Genomic DNA, 23893 nt, shown 5'->3' with positions numbered 1-23893 from the left:
TTTTCTCATTGACCTGGTGATGTATTTTCAGGAAACTTTTCTAAGAATATAACATGTAATGACCAAGGAGATGGTCTCCCAAAACTAGTAATGACAATTAGCAAAACATAAAATCCTGAATGTTCAACAACTTGAGAATAATTCTATAAATAACAGCACACCCCTAAGATGGAATATTATATACAAGCACCGATCTTCCTGAGTAATGCTTCAATCCAAAGAAATATGTTTATATTATACAGTATGTAAAAAGCAAGACACAAAATTTTGTGATCTCAGCATTTTCAAAAATGTTTAGAATGAAGCCTGGAAGAAAATGCATCGAATTATTAATCATGGAAGTTTTTGTGTAGCAAAATATTGAGGCTTTTATTTTCCTATTTAAATTATCAGAAGAAAACTTTCTTAAAATTTGCCTGAAGTTTATTTATTTTTAACATTGGGAAAAATACTAGATCGTGTCATCCAGAGGTAAGACTTGGTCAGCATCAGAGTCCAATGTGGACTCCTTGTATTCTTTACACTTTGATTTATTACTCTCCATATTTCCTTTCAATCAAGATTGGCAAGCATTTTATTTGGAGCGTCAGATACTACTTTAGACTTTATGGGTTGTAAGATCTCTGCTGCAGCTGCTCAGCTCTGCCCTAGTAGTGCGAAACCAGCCAGGCTGTACATAAACTAATGAGCATGGTTGTGTTCCAGTACACTGTATTTACAAAAAACAGAGAGGGTCCAGATTTGTCCACCAGAAGCACTTTGCTGAGGTCTTTTAAAATCAGAGTGTTGTACTATTGAATTCCAATACATAAGCATAATGATCTTAATACCTCGAAGGTAGAGAACTAACACTCCTGTTTTATGGAGGAAGAGACTGGGACCCAGAAAGGACAAGTGAGATGTCAGTCATAGAGCAAGTCCTCAGCAGAAATGGCAGGGAAACCAGTGGTACCTTGCCTTCCCAGAGTGCTCTTTGCCTAAGCTGCTCAGTCTCTCTCTTGGGTCTCAGCCCAAATCCTCTCCCCATCTGGTGGCCAGAGATCTCAGTGTCTAGCTTGGCACCAGTTGCCCTGCCCGAGAAAGCTCTTCAGCAGTGCTGAGCTGCCCCCATTCCCGCCTCTCTGCAGCGTCCTTTCTGAGGACTTGGATGGCGCTTTCTGGGGCATCTCTCTGACTACTACTATCTCCTGGCAGTGGAATGACCAACATCCTTGCTTTACCCAGCACAGAGCTAGTTTTATTCCTTGTTCCATAATTATTGTGTTCCTTTTTCTCTCAAAAGTGACTAATTTGTATGATAAACTGTCGATTACTTTTCCCCAGGTGAATTTAGTGGAGTCGCAAGAAGAAATTATGAAAGTTCAACTAGCCACAAAAAATCACATAAAAGAAAATGTTTAAAAAGCAAAAATTTACAAGTAAGTACAGTGGGTGACTCTGCCTCTGTCACACTGACTGGCAGAATCCATGACTCCTGGTGGGCTTGAAAGAGGGATGCCACACTAAAGCTTCCACAAATCTACTCTCGAAAAGATTGGCGGTCATTTATCTCTTGTTGATTTTCCCTCGAGTGCGGCTTTGAACCTAACTCCCTCGTGGGATCCTCTGTGTGCGTAGCTCTTGTGCCTCCTCTTTCGTGCCCACTTGCCTGTGGCACAGACTAGGTGCTCAACCTGTTTCTCGGAGACACTCCTCTTGGTCCTACGGCCCTGCCCTCCTACAAGACTCTAGATGGTTCTTTCCATTGCTTCATTTGCGATCTTTCACATAAACCCCTTCCGGCATACTCCTCTGGACTTCTCAACATAGGGAGGGCATCAGAAGGTTGTAGAATGTGTAGGTTGTCACCTGAATCGACACACGTGTTCAAGAGTGTCCAAGGCACATCGATGGCAGAAGAGTTGTACAATCATGAAAGAGAAAGGATATATGCAAGGAGAACAAAGGAAAACATGTGCCATATCACTCTCCCCAAAGACCTTTATCCCATCCATCCTCAGGCAGCCTTGTCTGATGCTGGGAGAGAAAGATAAACAGAGAAGCAAAATCATGGAGAACCAGAATTCAGAGCTCCCCCTGAACCAGGGATTCCAGATCATGGTGACTACAGTCTTCAGACCATAGCATCACTAGGGACCTTGTTAGAAATGCAGCTTCTCAGGCCTCACTCTACTCACCCCAGTCCTCCTGCATCCAAGGTGCTCAGAGGCTCCAAGGTGTGGGAGCCACTGCTGTGTGCCAGAGAACAGGGTCCAGTGAGGGTCTTGCTTTTGGGCAGAGCTAGTGGTAGAAGTTGCTGAGATAGCTCAGTGAGGGAGGATGGTGCTGTAGTTTTGAGTTATTTAAATGATACTAGATGACCAGATGGCAGAAGTGTCTTCCTCTGAGTTGACTGAAGAATTATAGTCTGGGGAGCTGCAGACACAGGCAAGTGGCATTCTCAAGGGAGATTGGAGCTCCTTTCCATGGCCATGGCCTTGGTGATATTCTTGGTCCCTGCTCCATGAGATTTTCCCGAGAATTCTCATGTCAATGCCCCATCCCTTCCCTGTTTACCTGGCAGGTTGAGGAGCCTGACTCCAGCCCCGCCCCTCTGAAGACAGTGCCCACATGAAGAAGCATGCTGGGAATGAGGTGGTGCGGTCTTCTTCCCAGAGCTTGGGTTACTAAGGAAACCACCAAGTGCCTTTGTCTACATAGGCCCCACATAAGGCCACCAGAACAGGAGAGGACAGCAATGTGGGCGACCCATAAAAGTGATGAACGGTCACTCTCCACCTTGGTGATGCTGCCCAGAAGGAATTTTGAACTCTGAGAGATAACATAGACAATGAAGCGGAGGAGGAGGAAGAAGAAGAGAGACACAGAGAGAGAGAGAGACAGAGGAGAGAGACAGACAGAGAGACAGAGAGAAAATTTGAGACCTAGGCCATAGAATTCCAATGGGTTGCCAGAAGTGTCTCCATTTCTCTGCTGCTAAAAGTCAGGCTCAGCACCCATCCATCGGAGAGACTGCTGCGTGGCACAGGGCCTTGCAAGATGTTCCCAGGTGGGATTCAACTTCAGGGCTAGTCATGCAGGTTAGAGGTGTGTGCGTGTGTGTGTGCATGTGCGTGTGTGTGTATGTGTATGTGGTGTGCATTTGGATTTCACACCTTGCTTGGCTCTATCTCTTTTATTCAAAAGAAGTGTTTTGTTCCTCTCTCCCAGCCTTGCTCTCCTCCTCCCTCCCTTCTCCTTCTTTCTCTGTCCACGGCCCTAGTAGACTGATGCGCCACCTGGGTAGGAAAACCACAGCCCAGCTAAGCCTAATGTGGAGCCTCAAGGATGCCAGTGCTGCTAAGCTCCTCGTGAGCCCCATCTCTCCTCCCAGCTGTCACCTAGGGGCATCTCTGCAAATCGTACAGCCGCTTTTCTCAAGCAGCCCTTGAACTCCTCCTCTGGGCTGCTGTGTGGGGATACGCCAGGGACATCTCTGTGAGTAGGATCTGGCCGGGCCCTCCAGCATGGAGCAGCACCAAGCAAGGAAGCTACCTTGTAAGCAGCACCATAAGAGCAGCTCCCCAACCCTCAGGGAAAACACACACTATAGAAGAGGCCTCCCAGAATAGGAATGGGTCTGGGCATCCTCAGGTGGATGAGGAGAAAGAGATTCATCGTGTTGTAGTCTCTTGTCCCCAAACAGCCTGCACTCACTTGACAAGGCCAAAGACCTGGGGGTAGAGGTGCTGTGGGATGCTGAAGGGTGGAGATCTGGCCACGGCTCAAAACTCCAAAGAGCACTGCTCATGAGTTATGAAATATAGGTGGAGAAGGTCACAGCAATGCAAAGTTCCTCTGTGCCCATGAAAAGGGCAAGCTCAGAGGCACTGGGGAAATGACACCAGTGAGTTTACCTCTGGAAGAGAAGAGCTGCCCAGACCCTTAGAGGATGCCATGCAGTCAGTGCTGCCCCAGAATCCAGCCTACCTGAAGTCTTTTCCTTGGCTTCATCCTCATTCTTGGTAAGATTTAAGGCCCCTTACAGCCATCTGGAAGATTCAAAGAGGCCTCAGAGGGAGAAGCCCTGCCCACGATCCCATGAACTAGGAGACAGCCTTTCCTCCACTCATCATAGTAGCTTTTCTTCCTGGGTGTAGAAAAGGGAGATGGGAATAGAATGGAGAAGCCCATCCTTCCCAGAGGCTAACGATGATGGGCAGTTACCATTCATATTTGCACAATGAAAGTATGATTGAAAAATGAAAAATATGCTGAACGTTTGAATGTTTAAAAATGGATTGCAGGAAAAGACATTGCCATGAATCTCCTCCAAATACTCCCCCCTTATTTCAAACACACTTATTTCATTATTCTTGCAATTCTCTGAAGGAGTTCTGGAAGTCCTCTTTTGTGACTGGGTTTCTTTTGTGACTGCCTTGATTTCCTGAATTGGTTCCAAATGTTTACCTTTTATGGTCATTTTGACTTTGTGGAAGAAGTGCTTAGTGCCAGATCTGGTGAGTAAGGTGCATGAGGAAGTGCAGTGATGATTTTACAAGGCTGCCTTTCTACCCGATGGTACTTAACAGCAGCATTCACTGAATTTTTGATGCTTCATAAAGACATTCCTAAATGAAGACTTCCAGAATTGCTTCAGAAAGTGGCACAAATGATGGGATAAGTGTGCTGAAATCCAGGGGAAGTATTTTGAGGGAGATTAATAGCAATGTGCCTTTTCCTGTAATAAATTTAAACATTCACCATATATTTCGATTACTCCCTTATATACTTTTTAAATTGCAGTGTAGCTTTGCTTATTCCTGTCCAACTTGTAGACCATTGTGACCCTTAGCTCACTTTTCACTGCCTGTCTTTCCTCAGTCTAGGGTATGTGCTTGCCATGTAGCTCACAGAACTCCTTAGTTCTTATTTCTCAGTGATGACAACCCTTCTTCTCAAGTGTAGGGAAATGGCCTTGGGGAATAAAGAAGCAGGAGGAATGTGATAAAAGTATTTTGTTAAATATTTCACTTTTCAACTTGAAAGCTAACACCTTGTTGCTTTCCTCCATGTCACCCACTTGCAAGTGACTTTGGCTTCCATGCTCATCTCTCCAATGTTATCCCCACCTTCAGCCAAGTAAGAAATGTTTCTTGGTCCCTTCTCAATGCAGCTTGCAGAAAACTATTGGTACACAGAGCAGAGAGGACCAGCATTGAGGAAGCCCAGGAAAGGCTTAGCCCAGAAAGTAGTGATGAAACAAGAAGGGACGCAGAGTGGCTGTGAGTTGTAGGAAGGGGGGCTGCCTCATTGCCGGAGAGTGTGGACACTAACATCCCCCCATTGCACACGAGCAAGCTGAGGTCTGGAGAGTCTAAATGGGATGCCCTGATCCACACAGCTGAAACTGGAAGCTCAAGTGCAAGGGCACAGAGTGTGCTATTCCCACCCACTGCTCTTAGCTTCTGCGCCTGCTCTGTTCCAGCTTCCCCTCCTTTGGGAAGCCCTCCTAATGGAGCTCAGCCTCTTCCGGCCCTCTCTGTTGCACACGGTACGTTACCTTTCTGGACGTGGTAGCTCTCTGGAACCCTTGGGCCTCCTCACTGAGGAAATTTGCTTCCTCATTTCTCCTCTGGCCAAGCATGTTGGGAACCACTTGCTAGCCAAATCTGCTGGCTGCTGGAAGTGGTCCATGTCCATTGTGTCTCCTCAGGACTCCTGGGCAGTTTACAAGGGGTATCAAGGTGGGAGGGGTGGTAGAGAGATTCATCTGAGCCTGGATGGGAGGCCTGTGGACGGCAAGGCCAGCTAAAGGGAGAGAGATGGCCCTGATGAGAAGGGAAGAGGGTAGGGAGCCATGACAGCAAGTTTCAAGGACGCTCCCTTCAATTTTCTTTCTCTTCTTTCTGAATTCGTTATACTGAGAATTGAAAACAGGACCTTCCAGCTGAACGGTATGCCCAAACTGTTGTTTGATTTTTTTATTTTGAGACAGGGTCTCTATAAGTCACTATGTTGTCCAGGCAAGGCTTGAACTTGTAATGCTCCTGCTTCATCCTCCCAGCGTGCTAGGATTGACAGGCCTGCCCAACCATCCCTGCCTTTGATTTTCATGTTAGCAAAACTCCAGCATGCACCTTGGCAACAACACAATGCTGAGAGCAAACAGGAGACAGCAGGCTGCAGGACAAGGCTGACTTCTTGGTGCCCATGAATAACTCAGCAGCCATGGGCTGCCGGGGACCAGCGAGGGCTATCAATCCAGCTGGGGTGAAGAGTGCAGGCCCCAGGGTGGATGGAGGGCTCACTCCCTCCAGTCACCATCCCACAGCTGTCACTGATTTCCACCATGGAGTAATCTGCCCTCAATTGTCAATATTTTTAATTTTTCAAGAGAAATGCCAAATCTGGCTTTTTATGTAAAATATCCCAAATTTAAAGTTTATAGGAAATGTAAAAATGAACATTCTACAAATCCATTCAAACCTTTCGATGGGCCTGTGCGCAGCTTCTGATTAGAGCTGTCTTCCCCTTTGGCCTGGTCTCAGAGGGAGGGCAGAGCTGGGAACTCAGCTGCCAGCTGTCATGGGCTTCCTTCTCTGGAACGTGTCAGCAACCATGAGAAACCCTGGTCAGGTGGCACTTCTCTTTGGGAGTGCTGCCCCATGTCCCTGGAAGTGTCCCCACCAGAGCCCTGTCTTTAGTCCTCTGTCCTGCCACGCAGTGGGGCCACCTGCTCTTGGCAGGCACTGGCTCTCCCCATGCCCCAGCCCCAAGTCCCCTGCCCATCTCCCCAGGCGCTCCCTCTACTTCTGCTCCTGCAGCCTTGTCCTCAGCAGGGAGCTGCTGCCTGCCTGCCTGACAACTGTCAGCCCGAGGTGTGGACACCTTCTCCTTGGTGGCTTCCCCTTTTTCATTAGGTTTGACAATGCGTTTTTCCGAGATTAATAGTGCAAGGGGAGCCAGGATATGAGGCTTTTAGTGGTGACAAACTGCCAGGCCCAGGTGGCTCTGGAAGTTGTGTTGCAGCAGGAACAGGCAAAGGCAGAGCCCTGGGGGCTGGGGAGAGGGGAGCAGGGGCTGCCACTTCCGTGGTGCTTGGATTCAGCCAGACCTGCCCCTCATCCAGAATGTTTCCTGTGCCTATGACATAGTTGTTTCTGCTCCCAGCACTTCCCTAGGATGCCAAGGTGGCTGATACTAAGGGTTTTCCCTCACTGGACCCTAACACAAAGCCAAGAAAGGCCAGATCCTCCCTTCAAGTTCTCTTCCTACATGAAAGCCTTTCTTTCCATTCTCAGCTCTATTTGCTCCTATCTTTCTGCTTCCTTCGCCTTCCACCAGTCCTGCCTATATAGTACCAAGGTGTTGAAAACAGAAGGATTCAGAACACAGACCAATGTGGCCAGTTTGATTGCATTGGACCCTAAAAACTGCCCTTGGCCACCAATATCAGCACCACTACTGTTCCGAGAGCAGCAAACCACATGTGTGCCCTTGTCCGGCTGGGAAGGTGGAGCTTTGGGTACAATCAGGGAAAGGTGGAGGGAGGATGCATGTTATTAATTCCCAGAAATATCTCTCCACCTGATAACATCCTCTACACACATAGAAACACTCACTCACATCCATGGACACACATGAGCATGTGTAAGCACATGTACATGCTCAGAAATACATGCACTCACTCGTGCATGCTCAAATGCATGTCTACTCAGTGCACATTTACATGCACATAAACATATTCATAAGCATCCACACAGAAGGTCGTGTGCAGACAAATGTGTCTGTGCTCACACACACATAATCTTATCCACACACCTACACACACCCCTATCTGCTCCCTAGGAACAGCCTCAGGTCCTACCTCTGCTTCAGCTTGAATCCCTAGGCTGAAGAACATTTAGAAACCATCTCATTCAGACTCTTCAGTAAGCAATCTGAGGCCCAGAGAGGGGAAAGGATTTTCCCACTGCCATACAGCCTTTTAGGACATGAACTGAGCTTGAAATCCTGACATACCTACTTCAACCAGGTTTTTTCTCAGAAAAAATTGACTCTGACTTTGAGGATAAAAATACTTCCCAACTTACATGATCCCTTTTAATCATCATGATTTATCTGAGAGGCCATTGTGATTATTAAGATGGAATCCATTTTACGGATGAGGACATTGAGGCCTAGGCAGGATAAATTTCTCACCTAAAACATGGAGATGGTCATAAAGGCTCCTGGCTCCCAGGCTGTCACTGGATGCGCCTTGGAGTGGCCTCCTCCCCTGACTGTGACCTGACCCCATGGTAATCTTTTCTCTGTCCCAGCTCCGTCTTTGCGTTGGACACTCAAACAATGGAGCCCAAATCTTTGCTGATGGCAGGTAATAGCTGTATGGCCCCAGACGTGTCACTTCAATGGGGAGGCCTATGTTTGCCAAGTGGTAAAATGAATGAGAAGGGTGACAATGGCTATCTTCTGAGGCTGTTTCAAAGATTAAATAAACACATACATGCATATACTTTCAAACTGTAGGCATCGCACCAAAATGTGAGAACATTTTATTTGGAGATTACTTTAAAATGCTTTTAGGATCATGGAAGCAGATACGGGGTTCCTCTTTCATGGACTCTCTCATCTGTCACTTGCCTGACCTATCAGATCCAACCTTCAAAGTGGATTCATCCGTGGATGAAAGTTTGGGTCAATGGATAATGTACTATAAACAAAAACTTCAGTAATATGTTAAGGTATAGCTGGTGGTTAGTATATAGTGTTCACTATAAACTACAGCTTTCTGAACTTTTGGCTGGCCTGGGTCACAATGAGTGAAAAGGAACTGCTTTGGCTGCATATGAAATTCTTAATATAGTTCATATCTATAAGTAACAGAACTTTCTTTTATATGTTTTAACTCAGGGGTCCCCAACCCTGTGATACAGGCCCCTGGCCTGCTAGGAACAGGGCCACACAGCAGGAGGTGAGCAGCAGGTAAGCGAACTGCATCTGTACTGTCTGCACTTACAGCTACTCCCCTGGTTGCCGTTGTCCCCAGAGCTCCGCCTCCTGCCAGATGAGCAGCATCTTTAGATTCTCATAGGAGCTTAAACCGCCCTGTGAACTGTGCATGCAAGGGGTCCAGGTTGGGCAATCCTGTGTATCATCCCAACCCCGTGCCTATCCACAAAAGCGCTGTCTTCCATAACACTGGTCCCTGGTGCCAAAAAGGTTGGCGATTGCTGTTTGAGCGTATTAAATTATTTTCTAAAATAAAAGCCCAAGTTAAATAACTAGGAAAATTTACTCATCTGCTTAATAACAATAAATGCCTGCCTTCACAGGCACACATACTTGTAGGTAGATTGAAATACTGTTATCAAAAATCACTGTGTTTTACTCTCAGTATTGTACAGAACAGGCAGCATCTGATATAGGACCTGGGTTAGATGTTTAGATGCACAGGTTTAGATTTGTCTGAGTGTGTGTGGCAGGGTCAGGGGGCAGAGTTAGTATCACTCTGCATCCTTCCCTACACTACATTCAGCTCTCACCTATACAGTCAGTGCTCAAGAACTGCGCAATATGATGAAAAATACTGCTAAAATCATGGGATAATATTTTTGAAGATTGCAGTCTTGTAGGGCCTCATGACTAGCTGTCCAGGGCTGAATGTGGTCCATGAGCCATGGGTTGGATACACCTGCCAGTCCAGACATAGTAGAGCACACCTGTAATCAATCCCAGCACTCTGAGTGAATGAGTCAGGAGGATGGTGAATTCAAGCCCAGCTTGGACAATTTAGTAACACACCAAGATCCTGTCCCAAAATTTAAAAAAGAATTCTTTTGAAGGGCTGAGGGTGTAAAATGTTGGAAGAAAGTTGAAAATAAGAACAAAGGCGTCCAGTACTTGCCATCCATGATAAAACATCTTGAACCGAGGAGCATGATTAATTCTTTCTTTGTCTCTGAGGTCCAAAAAGAAAAAAATACAAAAACTGTAAGGTTGTGTGTGTTAGGCTGAACTACCAGATATTTGACCATGGCAACACCGAGTCCCTGGTGCTGGAGAAGACTTCTGTGACACTGAGATCCCCACAGCAGACCAGGAGTCATGACGCGTGCTCATCTGCCTGGGAAGGCTCCTGTTGCCCGTGGGGGTGCACCTACCCCTTACAGCACCGTGGAATCCAGCAACAATTTACAGAGTGAAGTGGGGAGCAGGGGTTCACAGAGCAGCCCTCAGAGCCTGAGGTGCACCCACAAGAATGTCCACTCCCATGGTCTTCAGAGGAATACTTCCTGCTCATCCAGGCACGGCCAGGGCCCCTCCTCTGGCTCCCAGTGCACCTGCTTCACAGGCTACCAAGCTACTTGCAAGTGTTCTGGGAAGATTTGTTTACAAGCTACTATGGACTCAATGCCTGTGTCCCCTCAAAACTAATATGTTGAAACCTAATCTCTGATGTAATAATATTAGAAGTTGGGACTTTGGGGAAGTGACTGGGGAGCCCGCCTGAATGTGGCTAGTTACTCTTGTGTACTACTCAGCTTTCCATTGCTGAGACAAAACACCTGACACCCATAGCTTAAAGGAGGAGAGGTTTAATTTGGCTCAGAGTTTCAGAAGACTCAATCCATGATCAGCTGGCTCCAAGGCAGAAATGTCATGGCAGAAGGGCATGGAGGAGGAAAACTTCCCAATTCACGGCATTCGGAAAGCAGAGAGCAAGTGAAAAGCCAGAAAGGATGGGGCCAGAGACCAGACATAATGCTCAAGGTCACATCGCCACAACCTATCCAGGTACACTCAAAAGTGTGTTTTACTAATCTAGCGATTTCTCACACCAATCAAAATTAAACATCACACCTTGTAAGGACCCCAAGAGATCAGAGTTCTTCCCTTCCACCGTGTGAGAATAGAAGAAAAAGAAATTTATGAATCTGGAAGAGTGCTGTCACCAGACACCAAATCTACCAGTAACTTACTCTCCAACTTCCCAACCTCCTGAACTGTGAGAAATACATTTCTGTTGTTTCAAATCCACTCTGTTTATGCTTTATTTTTAGAGCAGCCCAATGGTACTAAGTCAAGGAACAATTGGAGGTCAAAGATGGTGACCAACCCACTTGTGCTTTGACCAAAGATCCTCCAGAAATGCCTGTGAGATCAATGGATACCTAGCCCTTTACAACAATGGTACAAAGACCACGGGGCCCAGATAGGATTCTCTTTGCCTGAGCTTCAGGAAAAAGGTCTTAAACTAGAAATGAAGAGGGTTTGTACAACTTCATGATGTAATCTGGAAGATTTCTTCATCTGCCTTTGTCCTATTAAAGATACTTTCTCGTTATGCTCAGTATTTTCCCAAAACCATCAAATAAATGATAGAAGCAGCTCCAGAAAAGTCTGTCTGCTCAGAGATAGTTCTATGTCCATTTTGTGATCAGAAGACTCAGTTGTGGTGTCTCCATGGCTTCTATAAGTTTTACAAGAAGGGTGGTCATGGAGACACAGTATGTGATGACAGCACATATCAGAGCATGGGCTTCCATGTGACCAGGACTCTTCTTTTAGTTGCATGGCTCTCACTAGTTCCCCAATCTTGAGTGAGTTACTTTACTTCTTTGAGCCTCAGCTGATCCATCAAGTCTGCCTCAAAAACTTACTGTGAGGATTAAATGAGATAACAGATGTGAATCACCTAGGAGAGAGTTGGACTTTGAGGGTTACTCCAACCTACTTCCAAGATCTCTAATAACTCACATAGGGTCCAGAAAATTTTGATGATGTTGGACAAACTTACCCAACCAATCCTTTGGTAAATTTGAAAGGAGTAGAGGGAGTGAGTTTGGCTTTATTGGAAATGAATGCTACAGGCATAGCTCCAAACCTCTTGTCAAAATGGTAGCTGATAGAGCTGACTCCGATTTCAATTTATTTTATTTTATTTTTTAAAATTCCCTGTTGGGTGAGCAATACCAGAAGGAATATCCCAAGGAATTACCTCTCTCTATGATAAACCACAATCTGAATATCTTATGTCCCTGAGCTTCCTCCCTCGTCTGAGGAAATGTGCACAAACTTAATAACAGGTCCAAATGCAAAGGAGCCAGAGTATTGTGCCATGGGAATCAATAATGCCTGCTCCTCCACCTAGCAAATGAGAGCCCTGCCCCAACGCGCTGATCTCCCATTAATTCTGGCTGACCAGCAGAGCCGAGGCCACCGGCACGCCCAGAAACCCAGACCTCCAACCCGTAGTGGGGCAGAGTCGAACTTCCCCCCAAAGGTTAATGAGGCGATTATGTTTCTGGTTAAAGATGAGAGCAGACAAGGCCACTGGGTTCATTATAACGCTTAGAATGCAGAGCGCTTCACAGGAGAAGGAAAAGCACAGGATAAGCAAAGCAGAGGGTGGAAGTGGAAGGCCAAATCAAGAAAATGACAGAAGCTGGGAGGGGTGGTGCACACCTGCAATCCCAGCTCATTGAGGGGCTGAAGGAAGATGATCACAAGTTCAAGCCCAGCCTGGGCAAGTTAGTGACTTAAAGAGAACCTGTCGCAAAATTGTAGAAGACTGGGAACACAGCTCAGTGTGAAGACCCTGGATTCAATCCCCGGGACTGAAAAAAGTAAAAAAGAAAATTGAAAGGAAGAAACAAACAAGCCTAAAATAAAAGATTTCATGCTTCGCGTATGAGAGCAAAGTTGTGTGAACTAGAACAGGGACATTATATAATCTTGTCCGTCCTTAGGGTTTGAGGATGACTTCTCTCACATGTAAAATGCATAGGAGACGAAGGAGCATGAAAGGAAAGAGGCTAATGAAGGAAGCATGGAGCTAGAGACACGAGTTGAGAAGAGGCCCTGGGGCAGGAGGCTGCCGTCCAGTTTTGTGAACCAAAGTGTTAAGATAGGGAGGACAGGTCTCATCTTTGCCTGGAGGAAAGGAAGTCGTAAAAATCAACTGGGCTGGGCTTAATAACAGTTTGGATACGGTGGTGGGAAAGGAGTGATCAAAAAGAAAGTTTCTAGGGTGATTCTTGGATTTTTGCCTTTGTAGCTGGTCCAAGCTATAGCAGAAGCTTTCTCAGTATCCAGCAGTGTGTGACCAGCATAGGGCCCCTATCTAATCCAGGCCTGCACTTTGACTACTAGGACTGTCAGGCTCTTTGTCTAGGCAAAGGGGGAAAGAAAGCGATTCCATACACCCAATACCTGCAGTGCTCACAGAATAACTGGGGAGGCCCTAAGGAAGGTTTACAGCACTTCACAGTGTGCATGCGAGCTCATATAATCGATCTCTGATGTACTGAGGTAGGGCTTAAGCATATTAAGGCTGGAGGGCAAGTGTGTTTGCATCACTGTGTAAGAATAAAGAAACCAAAGGTGTAAGACTCACCCCAGGTGTCTTGTTCACCAGTGTGCACCCTGGCACTGGACTCAGGACACAGCAGGTGGTTAATACCTGTGTGCTGAGTGAAGGGAGAGATGCCTGTCCAAGATCACTTAGTACAGGACATAAGCTAAGGGTTTCCACCCAGACGTCTGACACAGCTCATTGTCCCCATGACATTGGACTTGATCCATTTAGAAAGGGAAATGTGTAAAGCAGGACCTGCCAGAGACAGCAGCGATGAGGCACAAGAGGTGTAGTTGGCTCATCGTGGGCAATGGCTTTCCCAGAAACGTGTCCCAGGTACCTGTGGAGCACATGCTGGGAGTTGGAGACATTCTTGGTTGTCGCAGATGGTAAAGAAATCATCTAGTTCCAAATGCAGAGAGTAGCTTTCCCCTGATGCAGGAGAGCAAGGACACCAATGTCCATCCTCTATGTCACCCGCATGTATATAAATCAGGATGTGCCTGCTTAATATGGGGCTAAGGATGAAGTTGGAAGTGGGACTAGAACACCAGGTGTGGTGGCACATGCCTTTAATCCCAGCACTCTGAGTGGCTGAGACAGGAGGAGAACTTCAGCCCAACCTGGCTAATCCTGTCTCAAAATAAAAAATAAAAAAGGCTTAAGGATGTAGCTCAGTGAAAAGTCCCCGAATTCACTCCCCAGTACAGCAACAACAACAAAAATAAGTGGGACTAAGTTACAGGATATTGCTGACTTTTCTTCCAGAAGGGATTTGTCCATTTATGCTATGACAAGCAATAATAATCACCCCATTCCTCCACCATGAATAGTATTTGCTTTATAAAAATTCTTTAAATTTTATACATTAATATTGGTATTTGTTATTTCCTTAATCACTGAATATGATTGTTTTAAATGTTTATTATCCATTTGTATTAATATTTTATTAAATTTCATATTTTGGAAATCATTCTCTCTATCCCACTCGTTTAGGGTTAAATAGTGTCCAATTTTATTCTACCTCTAAAAGTAGCATGTGCTCTACGAAATATAAAAGAATACAGAGAAGAATAAAAATAAAGATTGCTAGAAGTCCCACAACTTAGAAAGGATCACTAATTGATTTTGTTTCCTGGTAGATAACTAGGCGGGGTTTTTTTCATTGATTTTTAAGTAGTTTTTTAAACATGAAGGAAATTAATTCCTTATCTAGCTTGCTTATTTTAATCCTTGTCTATTTGGTTTTTTGTTTATGGTGATGATATGTTTTTACATAAAACGTCAGTAGTGTTTACAAAGCTAGCTTCATCATTTTTTTGGTGTGCATCACACTAATTTTATGTTTAGAAGGTTCTTTCTCATTGTAATAGCTGTTATAATGTTAATGAATTTTTGAAATTTAATTTATTTAAAATTGGCTTAGCTATAGAATCCTATAGAATGGGATGTATGGGTATGGTTTAAATTTTTTTTCCAAATAGCCAATAATTTTCAATGTCACTCTTTGAAAATCCATCTTTTCCTGTTGGTGAGCTGCTTCTTCTATCAGAAATTAAATGCTTGTATACAGTAAGGAATGTTTCTGGCCTCTCAATTCTTACCCATTGATCTATTCGTTCTTTTTGTCAATACTATATTGTTTTAAGTGTGATCACTTATGATGTACTTTATTATTTACTCCTGCCAGCCTCTTTTCCTAATCCTTTCCTCAAAGTATTTAACCATTCTTATTTTTCAAATGAATTTGAGAATCTTTTTTAGTAAATATGTGTATTGACATACAAGCTTGTGACTGTTACTGGACTTCAGTGAATTTGGAAAGAGTAGACAACTCCTATTCTATTCTATTCTATTCTACTGTATTCTATTCTATGATCTGTGGATCACATTTGGCTTATTTTTTAAATAAAGTTTTATTGAAACATTTACTTTTTTGTGATTGTTTTCCTGCTACAGTGGCAGAGTTGGTGGCTATAACATAAACCACATGGCCAAAAAGTCTAAAGTATTTAATAACTTGCCATCCACCATAAAAAGAAGTTTGCCAGCCTATGTTTAAGGGAAGATATCTCGCTCTCTCTCAATCTCTCTCTCTCTCTCTCTCTCTCTCTCTCTCTCTCTCTCTCTCTCCATACTTATACATCATTAATGATGAAGTTCCAGCTAAGATCTGTATGGGACCTTCCCTTCTATCATAGTCTTTTCTCAGCCCTTGTCCCTCCGTGGCTCCATGTCTGGGGACTGCTGCACCCTTTTACCCTCTAACTTGTTGCTGCTGGTGGACAATGGGCACAAGAATCTCATAAGCTGCTGGTAGTGCAACAGGGCCATCTGCTGTGTCCACTGCCCATCAGGACAGCTCAGATTTGCCTGGTGGGATGAGGGAGAAAGACCACTGGAGCCTCTGGCTTTGGGATGACCAAGAGGTAAAGGTCATGTGTGGGTACTGGGCTCAATAGGTTTCCTTAAATCTGAGGTCATGCATTTCCCCTGCTCTACTGGAGTCTTCTATGCATTTCACAACAGGTGGTGTGCAGGGTTGTGTTTTAAGCAAGAGAGACAGTTATGTTGTGAGAGTGTTTTTTAAAATTAAGTTGATTGATACATTTTAGGTATACATTATGATCACATCCATCATTGGGAATTTGTACCTGTATGTGATATATCTTGGTTCTTCTTTTTCCCCATCCCCCTTCCCTCCCTTCTACCCCTCTATCCCTCCTCATTTACAAAAGAACTTTGCTTCCGTTTTTTCTTTCTTTTCTCATATTTTTTCTTACCCTTCTTTCCTTTCTACTACCCTACCCCACTTCCCCTTCCCCTTTGGACCTTTTCTTCTTATTTCACGTCATCTATTATACATTTCGGTCCTCATTTACACTAAAAGTATAAGTGACTGTGCTTTATAAAATGCATTATTTTCATCTCTCACCTGTGGACTTGGCTTAGTTTGGTTTTATAAGCTGTATATTGTCTGTAAAGAGCTTGAAATATTTAGCACTTACCCAAACATACTTTCTTCTCTCCATTCCTGGCCTCTTCAAACCATACCCCTAGGAGGTCACAAAGGAGAAAACTTACTGCTATTCAGCCTCATTTGAGGGACCCAGCTAGGAACCCCAGGCATTAGGGCTGGTGCTCAGTGGCTCTGGAGAACTAGAAGGACAGCACAAAGGTGTTGGAGCATCTAATGGTGGGCTTAATGGAGAACTCATTTGTCTGCTCATTCTCACAAGCAGAAGTGTTTGTTACATTGCTAATGAGTGCCAAATGTCATGCCAGGCACTGAGGAAGAGTGGGCATCACGAGAGTCAGGCTGTCACTCAAGAGGTAGGACCAGTTGGGTTTGAAGTACAAAATAGGAAACCAGCCGGCTGGGAAGATGGCGGACATTCAGACAGAGCATGCCTACCAGAAGCAGCTGATGATCTTCCAAACAAGAAGAGGGTCCTGCTGGGAGAAGCTGGCAAGGAGAAGCTCCCGTGGTACTCCAAGAACATCGGTCTGGGCTTCAAAACCCCCAGAGGTCATCAAGGGCACGGATATGGACAAGAAATGCCCCTTCACTGGTAATGTCTCAATCCAGGGCCGGATCTTGTCTGGCATGGGGACCAAGATGAAGATGCAGAGGACCACTGTCATCTGCAGTGGCTATCTCACTGCATCCGCAAATACAATCGCTTGGAGAAGTGCCACAAGAAGATGTCTGTGCACCTGTCCCCCTGCTTCAGGGACATCCAGATTGGCGACATTGTCACAGTGGGTGATTGCAGGCCGCTGAGCAAGACAGTGGGCTTCAACGTGCTCAAGGTCACCAAGAAGCAGTTCCAGAAGTTCTGATGTTGCCTGGCTGCCCCCTGCAGAAGAGAATAGAGTTATTTTGGCTCTTAAAAAAATGAGGGATTTAGCTCAGTGGTTCCACCGCCTGCTTCGCAAGCACAAGGTCCCAAGTTTGATCCCCGGTCCAAAAAAAAAATTGGAAACTACACAGAATATCACACAGCACAGAGAGGATTAACACAAGAGCAGGGGTCTGATGATGCCAGAGATCACAGAAGGCATCTTAGAGTGTTGTTGGGCTGAAATATCATGAGCAAGTAAGTGTCACAGGTGATATGTGCCTGAGCCTGTGTGTGTGTGTGTATTCACTCGGGGTAGGCAGGCTTTGCAGCAAGAAATTTCCAAGAGAAGCAAACAGTAGCATACATCGAGTCTCTGTGCTGCAGGGATTCGGACAGAACACGGGTTTGCTTGTCTGGCAGAATCCAGATCCTTCACCTCCATGGGTTGGCTGTGGGAAGTGCAGGGAAAAAAAGGAAGGACAGGTAGAAGCCATCCCTGGGAACCGGACTGTGGGCCAGAGGTGGGATGACTTCACAGAGGGTAACAAGTTCCCGGGCCTGGAGAGCACGGGCCCCTCATCTTCACCCATCTGCTCTTTTTGCCCCAGGATTGCAGCTGTGACTTCCAGGGTTTCCTGTTTAGGAGACCATTTTAGCTACCAGCTTCCATGCTTCTAACAGGTGCTCAAAAGGCTAGGGCCAGTCAACTGGGAGAAATTCAGCAGCCCAAAAGAAATGGGCCGGAATAAAGAAGTAAAGAAAAAGCAAGCAAGCAGCAAAAAGGAAAAATCTAGTACAGGTACATGCTTTGCCAAGCTCCAAACCAAGCACTAGGAAGGTAAAGACTTATGAGACATTATTCTCTTACGCAAACAACCCACAGAACAGCTGAGGGGGCTAGAAATGTGAACAACTAATGACTGTCCATGGCAAGGCAAAATTTTAACACTCCTAGCTTCACCCAGGGATGAACCTGCTCAAGCGTGGAAAGGAGCAGCAGAACCAGGGTGACCCTATTTATTGAGTGCCCACTGCACTCCGGACATGGTCCCTGCCCCACAGAACTTCTGGTCTAGAGAGTAATGCAAATAAGCAAACAGACCATCTAACACCTGCAGCAAGTCCTCCAAATGGACTAGTCCAAGGTGTGAAGGGAGTCCCAGGGAATGGGAAACTTATTCAGGCTCAGGGGTCAATGTGGCTTTCTGGCTTTGCCTGAAGTGTGTGTTATGATTTAGATAAAAAATATTCTCCAAAGGCCTCAGGTGTCTGGAGGATGCTTGGATGTTGGGGGTCTGTATTGGTCAGTGCATCATCCACTGATGAATTCAGAGCTGCATGTGCTGATAGGAGGTGGGCCCTGGTTGATGGTGGGTCACCAGCATGAACTGGAAGGGCTCTTTCTTTTTCCCAACCCCTCCCTTCTCTCTGCTTCTTGGCTCCCATGGGTTGAGCACTTCTCCTCATGCCCCTGTGTCATTTTGCTTGTGCCTTGGAGCCAGCTGATCATAGACTGAAACCATGAGCCAAAATAAACCTCTCCTTTTAAGTTGTGGGTGTTGGATGTTTTGTCCCCATTGGGAACAGGTGACTAAGACATTGGAATAGGAGATAGTCAGGCAGAGACGTTAGTCAAAAAAAGATGTATTCTGGGCCAGAGAATAGTGCTTGTCCCAGTGTTAGGTTCACTCAGAGGGAGGGAGAGCATTTTGGGTTTGGAGGTGGTGGCCACCGGGCTGTGGCATGGACTTCCAAGAGGGCAATGTCAGGAAAGAACTCCAGTCAACTGAATAGGTGCCACCAACTCTGAGCAAGGCCAGAGCATTCAAATGTTCCTTCTCAGACACACTGAAGTTTCTTTCCCCAAAGGCAATCTCCTTTCTCACTCTTGATTTGCAGGAACTGAGCTCTCTGGGAAGGAAGGAGATGCTAGCATTTCCAAGTAGAGAGCTGGGGGCCTTCCAAGCAGAGGAGCAGAGACTGCAAGCAGGTTGGGGACCTGGATTGTGGAAGCAGAGCTGCAGTGACTCTCACCTCTGAGCAGAATGTCTGTGTGGTAGACACAGGCTGAATCTATACCCACAACCCATGCGCATGGCTAGTCAGCATTTCAATTTTTTAAATTTAATTTTCCTTTTAATTAACATGTAATAATTTTATTACAAATGTCTAGGTACAGTGTGATATTTCATACATGTATACAACATATACTGATCAAATCAAGGTAATTAACATTCCTACCTCTTTGTCATTTCTTTGTGATTGAAGGATTTGGTGAGTTCTTCTTTTCTAAATCATCATAAATATATAATAGGTAATTGTGAACTATAGAACCCCCCCTCCTCCACTGTTATTCCTCCTCCCTGACAGTGTTTTGGTACCTGTTATCCAACTCCCCCTATTCCCATTCTCCCCCCAGCCTTCCTAGCCCCTAGTGATCACTGTTCTGCTTGCAAATCAATTTGTTTTAACCTCCACATTTGGGAGAAAACATGCAGTATTTGTTTTTCTGGGTCTGGTTTATTTCACTTAACACAGTGATCTCCAGTTCTATCTGTTTTGCTGCAAGGGCAGGATTTCAGTCTTGTTTGTAACTGAAAAATTCTCCACCATGGTTAGACACTGCATTTTTTATCCACTCATCTGTTGGTGAACTCTAGATTGATTCTGTACCTGGCCAGTAAGGATGTAAAGATAGTCCTTCTTCAGGCATTGGAGAACTTAGACAGTGAGCAGAGGGCTGAGACCAGACTCAGCTAAGATTGAAGGCTCCTGGGCTGTAGCAACTCCATGGCCCTTCCGGATGTTAGTGTGTGCAAAGGAGTATAAACAAAATAATTGGGACAAAATCTCCCCATACCACGGCATGGTGATAACCCAAGTCAGATTTATATTGACTTATAAAAAATAATATGACATTTCTTTGTTGAATGAGATGGGCATATACTATTTAACTGTCTCATTACACAGTATATGAGATATAGAGAAAAATAAAAATGAAAAGAAAACAATTACCTACCTGCCAAATTCTCAACTCCAACACTTGAATTTTAATAAACTTTTTGGTTTTGTTATTTGGACTTTGATTTTAATTTGACATGTGTGTGCACATGTGTTGCACAGCTAGAGTTGTATTATAAGTATAATTTTATATTTTGTCTTTTTACCTAATTTTATAACATTCTCATTTTTTTCTGTTATTATAATATAGAAAAACATTTATATATTTTACTACATAATATTTAAAACATTCAAGTATTGAAAATTACTAAAAGGAAAATATGTAATTATAGATTAAGTTTTCATCAAATCTAGCATGGGGGAAGCTGAGCCAGGAAAAATCTCAAGTTCAAGCCTAGCTTGGTAATTTAGCTACTTAACAAGACTCTGTCTCAAAATTTAAAAAAAAAAATCAGCTGGACATGTAGTTCAGTGGGAAGGTCCTGGGTTTAATCCCCAGTATTGCAAAAATAAGAATAATAATAAAGTTTTATAAATTACATATAAGCAGATATAAAAAAAAGATGAAGAAGCCAAAAGAATATATAAACAAAAGGGAATACATGGAAAGTAGTAAAAGAGGAAAACCCATTTGGTCAACATAAAATTTTATTTGCGCTCACTAGATTTGAAAGGAATGCAAAGTAAAACCTTGATACCCCATTTATTTTTTTATCGGGTTAAAAAAGACTTTAAAATGCTTCATTTATTGCTTGGAAGTATAGGGTTAAAGTAAAAGTACAGCAACATAATTGGTGCAAGGTTTGGGGGAAACTAAAGTTTATGTATTAAAAGCCTTAACATTTTTCATTACTTTAGTTCAGTTATCCCCTGTCTACTGTTTTTCACCATAGGATATAATCAGGGTGACCGTAAAGATTTATGCGCAGGGATATTCATCATAGCATTATTTATAATGGTGAAAAATTGAAAATAACCTAATGTCCATCTGTCAGGGATTGGTTAAATAGACTATTATGCAGTCATTAGAATTTGGAAAACTGCATAACAATGTTGAAAAATGACTTCTCTCTCTCTGGAAGTTTCCCCCATTGGTTCTACTAAAATGCAGGAGGAGGTTTGGAAGTGAAGTTGACTGACTCGTTTTTCTACAAATAAGATGGATTTGTCTCTAGAAACTTTGAATGTTTTGGGTTTTGCAAATATTAAGTTTAATGCAGCCCTGACAAGTGTGCCCTGCCCACCTGCCATCGAGAGTCACATAGTTGAGACATAAGGGCTGTACCCAGTACCCAGGGCCCACAGAAGGCAAGAGGCACACAAGTCTACTTGCCCTTTCCTTGCCTGCCCTGCCCTTCCCTCCCTATTCCCTCCCTGTTCCCTCCCAGGCTGGGCTATTCTTCCCTCAGCTTCCCATTGCAAATTTAGACAAAGTCAGCCTTGAGAATAAAATAAATCTCACAAGAGCATGAGCACACAAAAAACTCTCAAGTTAGTACTCTGAAAAAGCCAGTGCTATGTAGTCATCAGTTTCCAACTTGTTCCCCAAGCCAGACTTCTCCTTCCACAGCGCCTCTCACCCCCCATCAAGCTGGGACCTCTCAGGCAGATGGGCTGCCACGGACACCTGCCTTCGTGCTCCCCTTCTTTCCCACTTCTGGGCGGATATTTCTGGGTCGCGTGTAGCCACAGCGAGGGGCAGGGACACCGGAGGGTTCGGTGGAGAATTTGCCTGGCTGGCAGATAGTTCCAGCTAACCCTGGCTCTGGAGGGCTGCTCTGGGGCTTCCTCTCTGGAGAGCTTTTCTGTTTCACAGGTGATGTGCTTCCCCCTGGCTGGCCGTGCTCCACCTCAGCCCTGAGTTTCTGGGGATTCATCCCCTGGAATCACTCTGCATGCCGGCCGGTGTCCTCTCCTGCGTGGCTCAGGGGAAGCACTTCTGTGGACCTAAGCAACAGGGCTAACCTCATGCTACTAAATTGCTTTCCTGTCCTCTGCTGCTAAACCAGCCAGGTAGATTGATTGGAATTTCCCAGGTGTAAGCAGCACCAGTGTCCTGCCTCCAGGATACATAGACATCAGTCTTCTCTGTTGAAAGATTTCCCTGGTCTTGAGGAGGGATGCTGGACTTATATCCACGTTTCCCCAAAGAAATCCACCTTATAGATTCTGTCCTATCTCTATTCTCATAACCCCTTTTAAATCATCAATGTGGTAGAGGGATTCAGGAATTATATAACCAATCATCCAGCACGTCATCTGAAATTTTTGCAAAATAGGAAATGTAGCGGCAAAATAAGAAATGTAGCGTCACAGAGCTTGTGTCTTATCCAACTTTGAAAGAAGAAAGACCCATTTTAACATCCTGAGTCAGGCTTTCTGCATTCTCTTACTTTCCTGTCTAAAGCTTTAGTCATGTCAGGCTTGCACTTCCAATACACTCTCTTCTCCCTCCATCTACCCTTGCTCCTCTAGCCCAGGGAATGCCTGTCTATAGCACAAGGCTGCTCAACTGCCACCCTCTCCAAGATCCAGCAGCTAGATGCCTTCTGCTGTCCTTTTCTGGGACATTCCTCAGTTGCAGTACACTGGCTACCAAGCTAAAGAGGTAAGGCCTCCCTTAACCAGGCACAAATCACCTTAGCGCTCCCCACTGCACATTACTTGGGGCCTGGCACAAGGTAGGTGCTCAGGAAATGTAAAGGGCCAAATCTTGCCCTTGGCATTTAGAGGATTGGGTCACTTAAGGTCAAAGTCTCAAAGGGAAGAGGTGGCCCCATAGGAAGGGTCACATAGGTTCAGAGGAGCCTGGTGTGTTACAGAAAAGAGTTCAGTAATCTTTACTATCCTGAAAACTCAAAGAGGCAAAGACCCACCAGGGCAGAACCTACTTGCAGAGTTAATCACAAGGCTCAGGTTAGGCGAGATTAACCAGACAAATGAAGTGTGGTGGTCAGAGAGGGTGACTATGGCACTGCCGAGAAAGTACATCATTCATGTCAAGATTAATGTCCCCTGACCACTGAGTCTATTCAGGACCTCTCTGTGTCATATTTCTGTTCACTCGCTCATCTTGTCTGCCCTTGTTGCACATGAAAGCCAGGAGATGGCTGCACAAAATTAGGAAATCTCCAAGAAACCTCTAAGCCCTTCTAGACACTGGCTGTAACTTTGACCTAGTGTATAAAATTCAATAGCTAGCTTAGCTGGTTAATCCGCAAGACCTAGAAAAAAATCCCAGAGTTTTCTTTTTCCACATCCCAGCTAGGGGATGGGGCTCAAATTATTCATCAATGGATAGGAGGTGTGTTTGCATATGGAGGACAGGTGTACAATTCTACTGAAGATAAACAGGAGACTCCAGGCAATAACGGAGAATGAATAGATGACGATGCAATTTGCATGTGGACACAAGCAAAGGAGGGTCTGGCATTCATCTATAGGAGCATTTAGGATGTAGACTGTTGGAAGGAGAGCTAAGGCATTCCTCCTGAATCTAGGTGTTCATCTCAAGTGTACCATTTTGGCTTAGATTCATCTTCATTTAGATTGGCTTAGGGGAGGGGTCAGGAAGGAAACTGAGTCAGATGTAGACTGGGTCTTAGTATGAGCATAGAAAATCTTCCTGGAGAAAGTGTAGTGAGGACTTAAATATTACAGTATAACTCCATGTAGAAAACAAGGGAAGTTGAACCAGCTGAGTCGACTCTCTGCTGAGACCTCTGACAAAAGGAAAAGCAGACAG

General features: G+C 44.7%; 1 long non-coding RNA gene and 1 pseudogene across 2 annotated transcripts in view; both read left to right on the top strand.

Annotated features, from left to right (window-relative positions):
* LOC110344743 (uncharacterized) overlaps positions 1 to 23893 on the top strand; it is a 66428-nt gene that overhangs the window by 1971 nt on the left and 40564 nt on the right. For both annotated transcript variants that reach the window (XR_002387524.2, XR_015443114.1), the window contains exons 2-3: positions 1324 to 1418; positions 8896 to 8967. This is a non-coding gene — a long non-coding RNA (uncharacterized LOC110344743). The remainder of the gene's footprint in view (positions 1 to 1323; positions 1419 to 8895; positions 8968 to 23893) is intronic.
* Positions 16728 to 17185, top strand: LOC101715303 (small ribosomal subunit protein uS17 pseudogene; annotated as a pseudogene).

This window comes from Heterocephalus glaber, unplaced genomic scaffold (assembly GCF_053883595.1).
Source record: "Heterocephalus glaber isolate CG9 unplaced genomic scaffold, H.glaber_assembly_v1.0 deba00001561, whole genome shotgun sequence".
In the NCBI taxonomy this organism is placed as follows: domain Eukaryota; kingdom Metazoa; phylum Chordata; class Mammalia; order Rodentia; family Bathyergidae; genus Heterocephalus; species Heterocephalus glaber.
The sequence above is the reverse complement of the archived record's forward strand: the minus strand, read 5'-3'. Positions and strand labels throughout refer to the sequence as shown.